The sequence below is a fragment of the Canis lupus genome, chromosome 12 (genome assembly GCF_011100685.1).
Source record: "Canis lupus familiaris isolate Mischka breed German Shepherd chromosome 12, alternate assembly UU_Cfam_GSD_1.0, whole genome shotgun sequence".
Lineage (NCBI taxonomy): Eukaryota > Metazoa > Chordata > Mammalia > Carnivora > Canidae > Canis > Canis lupus.
In genome coordinates, this window is record NC_049233.1 from 46,198,258 (window position 1) to 46,209,250 (window position 10,993).

At 36.5% G+C, this 10,993-nt stretch overlaps 1 long non-coding RNA gene across 4 annotated transcripts in view; it reads left to right on the plus strand.

Annotated features, from left to right (window-relative positions):
- The window catches only part of LOC102152711, a 58,602-nt gene extending 47,982 nt beyond the window's left edge, over positions 1 to 10,620 (plus strand). For 3 of the 4 annotated variants that reach the window (XR_005367446.1, XR_005367448.1, XR_005367447.1), the window contains 2 exons: positions 7,880 to 8,106; positions 10,311 to 10,620. This is a non-coding gene — a long non-coding RNA (uncharacterized LOC102152711). The remainder of the gene's footprint in view (positions 1 to 7,879; positions 8,107 to 10,310) is intronic. The other variant, XR_005367449.1, reaches the window with a different exon arrangement.
- The last annotated feature ends 373 nt before the right edge of the window (positions 10,621 to 10,993 follow it).

Consider the following 10,993-nt stretch of genomic DNA (forward strand, 5'->3'; position numbering starts at 1 on the left):
ATGTGGTGTGTCACATTGATTGATCTCTGAATATCGAACCACCCTTACAACCAAGGAATAAATCCCACTTGATCATGGTGAATGGTTCTTTCAATGTACTGTTGGATTTGATTTGCTAGCATTTTGTTGACAATTTTTATATCTGTCTCCATCAGGGATATTGGCTTTTAATTCTTTTATAGTGGGGTCTTTGCCTGATTTTGGAATCAGGGTAATGCTGAGCTTGTAGAACGAGTTTGGAAGATTTCCTTCCATTTTTATTTTCTGAAACAGTTTGAGAAGAATAAGTATTAATTCTTCTTTAAATGTTTGGTAGAATTCCCCTGGGAAGTCATCTGGCCCTGGACTTTTGTTTGTTGGAAGTTTTTTGATTACTGATTCAATTTCTTTGCTGGTTATGAGTCTGTTCAAGTTTTCTATTTCTTCTTCTTTCAGTTTTGGCAGTTTACATGTTTCTAGGAATGTATTCCTTTCTTCCAGATCGCCCAAATTTTTAGCATATAGTGTTTCATAATATTAACTTATAATTGTTTATATTTCTGAGGTGTTGGTTATGATCGCTCCTTTTTCATTTGTGATTTTATTTATTTGGGTCCTTTCTTTTTTCTTTTTGGTAAGTCTGGCTAGAAGTGTATCAATTTTATTAATTTTTTCAAAGAACCGGCTCCTAGTTTCATTGATCTGTCCTACTGGGTGTTTTGTTTGTTTCTACATAATTTATTTCTTCTCTAATATTTATCATTTCCTCTTCTGCTGGCTTTAAGCTTCATTTGTTGTTCTTTTTCTATTTCCTTTAGGTGAAAGTTTGTGTACTTGAGGTTTTTCTTGTTTCTTGAGGTAGGCCTGTATTGCTATATACTTCCCTCTTAGGACTGCTTTTGCTGCATCCCAAAAGTTTTGTACCATGTTTTTGTTGTTGTTGTTGTTGTTGTTTTAAATTTCTTCTTTAATTTTCCAGTTAACCCATTCATTCTTTGGTAGGATGTTCTTTAGCCTCTATATATTTGTGGTCTTTCCAATTTTTTTCTTGTGGTTGACTTCAAGTTTCATAATGTTGTGGTCAAAAAATATGCATGGTATGATCTCAATCTTTTTGTACTTGTTCTGGCCTGATTTGTGACCCAGTATATGATGTATTCTGGAGAATGTCCCATGCACACTTAAACAGAATGTGTATTCTTCTGCTTTAGGATGAAATGTTCTGAATATTATCTGTTAAGTCCATCTAGTCCAGTGTCATTCAAAGCCATTATTTCTTTGTTGATTTTTGGTTTAGATTATCTGTCCATTGCTGTAAGTGGGGTGTTAAAGTCCCCTCATATTATTGTATTTTTATGAATGAGTTCCTTTTTATTTGTTAGTTGTTTTATATATTTGGGGTTTCCAAGCTGGGGGTATAAATATTTACAATCGTTAGATCTTCTTGTTGGATAGATCCCTTTATTATGTTATAGTACCCTTCTTTATTTCATGTTACAGTCTTTGGTTTAAAACCATTTGTCTATTATAAGTATGGATACTCTGGCTTTATTTTTATGTCTATTAGTGTGATAAATTGTTCTCCAACCTCTCACTTTCAATCTGCAGTTGTCTTTAGCTCTAAAGTGAGTCTCTTATAGGCAGCATTTAGATGGGTCTTCTTTTTTGATTCATTCTGATACCCTATGTCTTTAAATGGAGCCTGTAGTCCATTTAGAGTCAGAGGGATTATTGATAGATTTTAGTTTAGTGCCATTTTATTACTTCTTAAGTCATTGTTTCTGTATATTTTCTCTGTTCCTTTCTAGTTTTTGTCAGTTTTGATCTTTCTTTCCCACTCAAAGAGTCCCCTTTAATATTTCTTGCAGGGCTGGTTTAGTGGTCACAAACTCTTTAGTTTTTGTTTGTCTTAGAAACTCTTTAACTCTCTTTCTATTCTGAATGACAGCCTTCTTGGATATAATATTCTTGGCTGCGTATTTTTACCTTTCAGCACATTGAATATATCATGTCACTGTCTCCTGGCCTTGGAAGTTTCTGTGGACAGGTCTACTGTTACCTTTTTGTCTTCTCTTATAGGGATTTCTTTTCCCTTGCTGCTTTTAGGATTTTTTCCCTTATATCTATATTTTGCAAATTTTACTATGGTATGTGTTGCTGTTGGTCTGGTTTTATTGATTTTGATGGGAGTACTCTGTGCCTCCTGTATTTGGATGTCTGCTTCCTTCCCCAGATTAGAGAAGTTTTCAGCTATAACTTGGTCAAATAGACCTTTTGCTCCTTTTCTTCTCTCTTCTTATTCAGGCACTTTTATGATACAAATGTTATTATGCTTTATGAAGTCACTGAGTTCCCCAAGTCTACATTCATGAGCCAATATTTTTCTTTTCCTCTTGTTTTCAGCTTCGTTATTTTCCCTAATTTTATCTTCTATATAATTTATTCATTCCTCTACCTTTCCATTCTTGTGGCCATTACAGCCAATTAATTTCACATCTTGGTTATAACATTTTTTATTTTGGCCTGTCTAGTTTCTTTTATCTCTGCAGTAAAGGACTTCCTAGTGTCTTCTATGCATCTATGCTTTTTTCAAGCCCAGCTATAAATTTTGGATCATGCATATTACTTAAATCTGTTTCAGTTAGATCTCTGGCTGTGACCTTTTCTTGTGGGATTAATTCTTCCATTTTGGCATTTTGTTGAGGTCTGTGTTTTCTTTTTTGTGTTAGAAAAGCGTGTTGTTTCTCTGCTGAGAGTAGTGGCTTTATTATGAAGAGGTCATATACTTTTCAGAGCCTGGTGCTTCAGGAATGGTTTCTAGTGTGCTATGTGCACTCTGCTGCTGTGTTTTGACTGCTCTTTCCGTAGGTCAGTACTCTACAATTTCTCTTTGCTGCAGTGGGGAGTGCTTGGACCTTTTCTAGTGTGTGGTGAGTTTTAACAAGGTCTGCTGTAGTCTGTTTGTTTAAAGGGGCCTGATACTATTTCCCTGAGAACTGAAGCTTTGCAGCACACTGTGGTCAGTAGACTTGGTGTGTGTGCAGAGATTGTGCTGATCTTCTATCGAAGGAATGCACAGCACTGCTTTTCTGGCATACTTGCCTGAGAAAAGAAGCACCTGCAGAGGTTGGTGTAAGTGATTTAAGCCTCCACTGTTGGCACTGTGCTTACCAAAGCTAGTTTATGCTTGAGGTACAGGGGAGGAAAATGGTGCCAGCCCTCTCCCTCCTCCCTGGACAAAGGTGTTTGGGCCCATCACTGTCTGGGAAGCTCTTACAGAAGAGTGAACAATCTCCCTTTTTGTGTCCCAGGGATCCCTCAGATCCCTGCCTTCATTCTATCTGTGTCTGGGCCGTCTGCCCACCTGGCAGCACAGTACACCTGTGTTTAGTCCAGGCAGGCTGGCTGAATTTTAAACTCCAAACCTTAGGACTGGACATGGTATAGAGTGCACTGGTCCTCTTGGGGAGGGTCTTGATGTATTGGGGCTGGTGCAGAAGAAGTATTTCACCAACATATAGAAGCTTGGAATTTTGAGTAAAGCATAGCAAAAATTAGGTGTCCAGGGTACCTAACTTCAGCAGGTATCTCTGTCCATATACTGAGGGGCAGGGGAGTATAGTGGTGCAGCTCTTTGTCCCCTGATAGGCAATGTTGCCTCTCCCAGATGCACTCCAAGAAGGGAAAACTATCTCTCCCAGTGCATTCCAGGGTTTCTGCCATCTTTCTCCACAGGAGGGCTGCAGTGCCCCTAGGCACAGACCTCAAAAACTTCGGTGGTAGAGCTCCACTGTTGTAAAAACTCAAGATAATCAGTCCCTCTCATTTTTCCAATCAAATGCTTAGGGGAAATGTTTTCCTTTTGCGATCCCCTGGGCACTTCTCTCACTCTCTCTTCTCTCCGCCCACCCCCTTCCTTTCTCCGTCACCAGGGCTCCCTCCTCTCCATAGCACTAGCCATCCTTTTCTCCCACAAATTGTGTCTCTGCATATCCTACCTTCCATGATGTGGCCTCTTCTCCATGTTTAATTGTGCAATTTGTTCTGTCAGTCCTCAGATTGACTTCTTGGGTGTCTGGAATGATTTCATATTTATCTAGCTGTGTTCAAGGGATGAGACAATCATAGGGTCCCCCTACTCTCTGCCATCTTAGCTTCTATCCAGTGAAATCCTTGCCAAAATTCCAGCTTCCATTTTTGCAATAATGGACAAACTGATTCTAAAGTTCATATGGAATTATAAGGGACCCAGAGTAGCCTAAACAATATTGGAAAAAAGAGCAAAATTGGAGGACTCACACTTCCTGATTTACTACAAAGTGACAGTAATCAAGACAGTGCAGTATTGGCACAATGATTGATATATACAGGCATACCTCATTTTATTGTGCTTCACTTTATTGCACTTTGCAGATATTGCACATTTTACAAATTGAAAGTTTGTGACAACCCTGCATCAAACAAATCTATTTGTGCCATTTTTCCAGCAGCAGTTGTTCACTTCATGTCTCTGTGTCACATTTTGGTGATTCTCACAATACTTCAGACTTTTTCATTATTTCATCATATTTGTTATGGTGATCTGTGATCAGTGATTATGACTTGTTGAAAGCTCAGATGATAGCATTTTTTAAGTTATAAAGTATTTTTAAATTAAGATATGTAGTTTAAAAATAATTCATTTATTTATTTGAGAGAGAGTTCCTGAGCAGAGGGGAGGGGCAGAGGGAGATAGAGAAGCAGACTCCCCATTGAGCAGGGAGCTCCATTCTGGGTCCAATTCCAGCACCTGAGAACACAACCTGAACTAAAGGCAGGCACACTAGCGACTGAGCCACCCAGGCACTCCAAGGTATGTAGTTTTTTAAAGAAATAATGTTATTGCACACTTAAAAGACTACAATATAGTGTAAACATAACTTTTTTTTTAAAACCTACCTTTTACATGAAATGGGAAACAGAAAAATCATCTGACTCATTTTATTGCTTTATTTGCTCTTTTGGTCTGGAACCAAACCCATAATATCTTCAAGGTCTGGCTTTAGATTGGTGGAACAAAATTGAGAGCCCAGAAATAAATCCACATGTCTATGGTCAACTGATTTTTTCCAAAACCACTCAAGGGAGGAAAGAATAATATTTCTAATAAATGGTACTGGGGCAAAGTGGATAATTATTGGATCACTTCACGTTATAAAGAAAATTAACTCGGGACGCCTGGATGGTTCAGTGGTTGAGCATCTGCTTTCAACTCAGGGCATAATCCCAGGGTCCTGTGATCAAGCCCCACATTGAGCTCCTTGTGGGGAGCCTGCTTCTCCCTCTGCCTATGTCTCTGTGTCACTCCTGAGTAAATAAATAAAATCTTTTAAAAAATAAAGAAAAATGAACTGCAAATGTATTAAGGTGTAAATGTAGGAACCAAACTATAAAATTCAAAGAAGAAAACAGAGAGTTAAATTTTCATGACTTTATTTATTTATTTATTTATTTATTTATTTATTTACTTTTCATGACTTTAGATATGACAATGGATTCTTAGATGACACTGAAAGAACAAGCAACAAAACAAAAAATGGGTAAACTGGATTTAGTTAAAATTTTTTTAAAAATTTGCTTCAAAGGACATTATCAAGAAAGTGAAAAAAAAAATCCACACAGAAGTGGGGGGAAATATTTGTAAATCATATATCTGATAATGGACTTATATCTAAAATATAAAAAAAACCTCTTACAACTCAGTAATAATAGACTAAATAATTCAGCTATAAAATGGGCAAAGGATCTGAATAGACATTTCTCCAAACAAAACATACAAATGGACAATAAGCATATGTAAACGTGGTAGACATTATTAGTCACATGGAAATATGAATCAATATCATGATGAGACACCATTGTTCATTCACTAACATAGATTCAAAACCATGAAATAACTAATTTTGACAAGGATGTAGAGAAATGAGATATTCTATATCTCCTGATAAACTAGTAACCTAGAAGGTCAAATTGTGAAATTCATTGTATATGAAGCAAGAAAGAATAAAGAGATTAAAAATGATAAATATTAATAACAAAAGATATATATAGGAAAGCAATATAAATGACAACATCTGGAAAATAAGAGTGCCATACAAAAAAATATGGAAGAGGGAAGATATTTGAGAAAATAACAGCAAGGAGCTTCCCCGAATTAAAGAAAAATACTTCAGATTGTAAGTGCCTAAAGAATGATACATAAGGGATAGGTAAGGGATAGGTAAGGGAACAGGATAGGTAAGGGAAAACCTATACCTAGATACATTAACATGAAGCCAAACAAACCACAGATTAAAGGAGAACTTTAAATATTTCTAGATAGAGCAGAGTAGCTATTCAGGAATAAATACAATAACTGACCTCACAGAGAGAGAGAGAGGAAAAAACAGTAGTAACTGGTAGAGATAAAAGTGAATATTGCAAGTTCCATGCTGTGTGAGGCTGGAGGCCCCATGCTGCTGGGAATATTCTCCAGAATATGACAAAAATTGATATTTGAGGGCAATTTTATGTCTTATTAGGCTTAGAATAGTATCCACCACTTACATAGCCCTTTAGGGTTTACAATGTACTTCCACATCCTTAATCATATGACAAGACTGGGCTGCTTTAAGTACAAAAAGGCATGTGCAGCTAAGGAACACCTCAGTCATGTTTGGATATTATTAATTTGTTCTAGGTTCATTTGATTACTTCTGTATTGAAAGAAATATGCTACTATCTTTAATAAGAACTAAATTCTGGCATGTAAATTTCGTAGTTTATTTTTGTAGTTTAGGAAGTAGGTCATGGCAGATTATTGGAACACACAGAACAATGTTATTTCTAAAAGTGAATGTTGAAAATATATTAACTGCTATTATGGGCTGGTTTCCAGCATTTATAAGCATTTCCCTAATCCCTCTGCCTGATTATAAGAGACTAGATTATAGACAAGTTTTCTTCTTTTTAAAGATTTTATTTATTTATTTGAGAGAAAGAGAGCACAAACTGGCAGCAGAGGGGAGAGGCAGAGGGAGAGGGAGAACCAATCTCCCTGCTGAGCAGCGACCCAGCCCAGCATGATCTCAGAATGCTGGGATCATGACCTGAGCCAAAGGCAGAGGCTTAACTGACTGAGCCACCCAAGCTCCCTGACAGGTTTTCTTCTAATTAAAAAAAATGTCCCCAGATGTAAACTTTCCTCAAGAAATTGCTACACTCTTTTCTTTTTTCTTTTTTTTCTGTTTCTGGTTTATGCTATGTAACATAAAGTCCTTCAGGTTTGTCCATGTGCTACACTCTTTTCTAAAATGATTGTACTATTTTACATTTTACATAGTGTATTAGTCTGTGCTCTCCGGAGAAACAGAACAAATAGGATGTATACACATATAGGAAGAGACTTATAAGTCATTAGCTCATGATTAAGGAGGTTGAGAAGCCCCAAGATCTGCATATAAATATTCCTTTCAGATCTCCAACTACAGAAAGCGTTACTGACCAACAGCCCTAGATGCTGCACTGTGAAATTCACTCCTACATTGCTTCCAATGGACTGATCCTAGACAATGACTGAAAATGGCAGGGGTAATAAGTCAGACCTTATGCCTTGGAAATGTAGAACTCTACTGACCAGTGAACTTGTCTTACGAACCCCCCTGACCACCTTGCTGAGCTTCTCTTATAACTGCACTGCATTCTAAGATGCTTCCACTCAAACTTTCTCCCTTTCATATCCCCTTCACCTGCATTGCAGTGTGATGGCTCTTCCACACTTTCCAAGCTCCCTCCCCATTTTCTTTCATAGGCATGTGTCTGAACCTACTTTTTAGAGCACCTAGACTAATATAAAATTATTTATTTATTTTGTGCATTGCAGACTTAATTGTTAAGGAACGAGTTGACATCTGCTATAATTTTACAAGCAGAATATGAAGAAAAAAATAACAGAAGAAATGTTGAAAAAGTCTCTGAAGATGAAAAGTGGACAGCAGGATGGCCATTGACTTGGTAGAGCAGAGGAAGTTTCCACCTGAATCTGTACACAGGATTCATGAAGCAAGTTGCCAGTTGACACAGAATCCTAGAAAGATGTGAGACTCAGAGGTAAGCAGAAGACAAGGTTGAAGTTCAAATCTGAGATAGGAAAATCCAAAAGTCTCTGGTCACAGGAAATACCAGGTATAGTAGAAAGGGGGAGGGAAGGTTAAGTGATGAACTCAAGGGAGTTAGGGAGAATTTTTACACTGGTGAGACTTCTAGTTCCTATTTGCTTTGCTCCCAGATCAGTGACTGCCAAGCATCAACCTGAAGACTGGTTAGGGCTAGAGAACTTTGTTGGCCCTAGAGGGATACTGATATTTGATGTTTATTCGATTGAAATCTGGTTTTGTGATGTGCCCTTAAATATATAGATATGCAAAAGCCCTGCCTATGTACTTTGAATTTCCAATCAGTTTGTCCATACCTAAGTTGAAAATAAGACCTGATAGACAAGTATCATTCAACATTTTGGGAAAGGTTTCACATGAAAGGCAGATGAAAGCAACTAACTATATAATTAAACAAAGGAAACCACGGAAAACAGAAATTAGAGAGCGGAAGAAACTTTACATAAGAAAAGATACTGCTCCTGTGAAATAAGAACAGGATGGTAGAGAAAAGGAATGATCAGAACACAGGAGAAGGCTCTGGGATGTAATAATATATGTTTCTTCCAGAACCCAACCAAATAAATAAAGAATTCAGAAGGAGGATGGGACGATAATGCTGAGGAAATGACCCAGAAAATAGAACTAAAAAAAATGAACAGGTGTTTGACTATTTAATTGGAATTTTGGAAAGGGAGAACAGGTAAAATTATGGGTAAGGAATTATCTAAGAAGTAACATAAGAAGTTTTTAAGAACAGAAATCTAACATAGAAAATAAAGACACTATGATGAAATTTCAGAACACCAAGAATAAAGAAAAGATCCTTTAGGATTTAAAAAGAGAAACTAGGTCACCTTTAGGTCAAAAAGAGAAATTAAGCTTTTAAAGGGTTGGGTATCAGTATGGTACTGAATTTTGCAAAAGCAACTCTGATTGCTAGAAGATAATGGAACAATGCTCTACCAAGGCATCATGCCAAAATAATCTTCCTAATACTTAAAAATGGCCACCACACCCTTGTTAAAAAATTTTCAGTCTTTTCCCATTATGTGGGGTTAGGGTCTATGATCCTTGGAATGTGTATCAGATTATTTCACAGTCTGAATCAGGAGTTTTTCTCCTGTTTCTCTTTACTTTTGGGCACATAAAAAACTGAAGTTATTGTAGTAGGCAGGATATATGTCCAATGTTTTCCTGAATATCTTGTGCATATCTTCAGCTTAATTTAAGCCTGAGAGAGAGTCACAGAGTGTTATAGACCTCTTCTCATTATTCAATGCACACTTCAAATGTCACTCTTGAAGTTTTCAAGTTTAATAATGTCCCTTATTTAATAAGAAAACAAGGATATAAGGAAAAAATCTGTTAAATTGAAAATAGGGTAGGCTTGTAGAATTTGTGCTCCTCTCCCTATCCAAATTAGGCACAATTAACCACTCTGCCATGATCCTATAATGTTATTATAATATTAAAATAAAATAAAACAATCTCTCCTATCTGATACTATCACATTACAATATAGTAATTTGAACATGATTTTTATACCCCCCCCCAATTTTGAGCTCCTTGAGAACATGGTTTGTGTTTAATTAGTCTTTGTATCCCAATACCTACATTTGTGTCTATGTAAACTGATACTAAGTATCCCTTAAATTGAAAGGAATTAGTAAACATTCTACAGTAAAAAAGCCAAACAAAATAGCTTCAATAGGGCTTATAAGGAGTGTCTGATATCTTTCCCAACATGATGAGTAGTGGTTGCTTAATAGTTTCATATGAAAATTCAGGTTTTCTGGAGCACCTGGGTGGCTCAGTAGTTGAGTGTCCGCCTGGCTCAGGGCGTGATCCTGGGGTCCTGGGATTGAGTCCTACATCAGGCTCCCCACAGGAGGTCTGCTTCTGCCTCTGCCTATGTCTCTGCCTCCCCCTCTGTGTCTCTCATGAAAAAATAAATAATTTTTTTTAAAGAAAAAGAAAATTCAGTTTTCTTTGGTCTGTGAACACTATTCTATTTCTCTTATCCATTAGCCAGATGTGCTACATCAACTAACTAAGTGAAGGGTTATATATCCCTTCTGATAGATGAACACATATTCCTTTCAATATAGGGTGCCAGAGACACGATCATATTCTCCCTCTTGTGTTTCTTTTTTCCAGGAAGTTTGCTACAAGAAGGACAAGAACAAGGATATATGGATGAAGTTAATTAAGTGAAAATCGGGTCACTGTGGACTTTTATAAAAATGATGTATCTTTATAAAAACAATGTAATTTTCTTCTGCTTGGTATAGTTATAATTCTAATATCACAGGCATCATAGACTTTAAAAAAGGACAGGTACATTTATTTTGGGGCAGTGCTCTGACATTTAAAATGATAGAAAACATGTCAATTTCTAAAATGAAAAAACTTTTATAAAAATGCAAATGAAAAATTATTTCAGCTTCCTAAATCCAGAATAAAAAAAAAAGAAAAACAAGGGCTATTTTCTTCAAATGTTGAGCAGCATCATGTTTGAGAGAAGACAGTTAATTTAAAACATTAAGGAAAAATTGATGGAGTTGTTAATGGAAAATGGAAGATTACAGCTTTTAGTGACATGTTAGACAAGCACATTTAAACAATTTAAAAGTACTTTCCCCCTACAAGATCACTTATGTCTCATTTCTAAGTTGTTAGTGTCTTTAATTCATTCCAGCTGCTTCTGATTAGTTCATCTTTTTGAAGCAATGTAGTTTTATTGTGATGAGTGAAATGTATCTTTTCTCATGCACATAAGAAGCAGCTCTCAGCAAAACCCATAAAGTGTCCTTATGATAATGTCTATCCCATTTTATTAA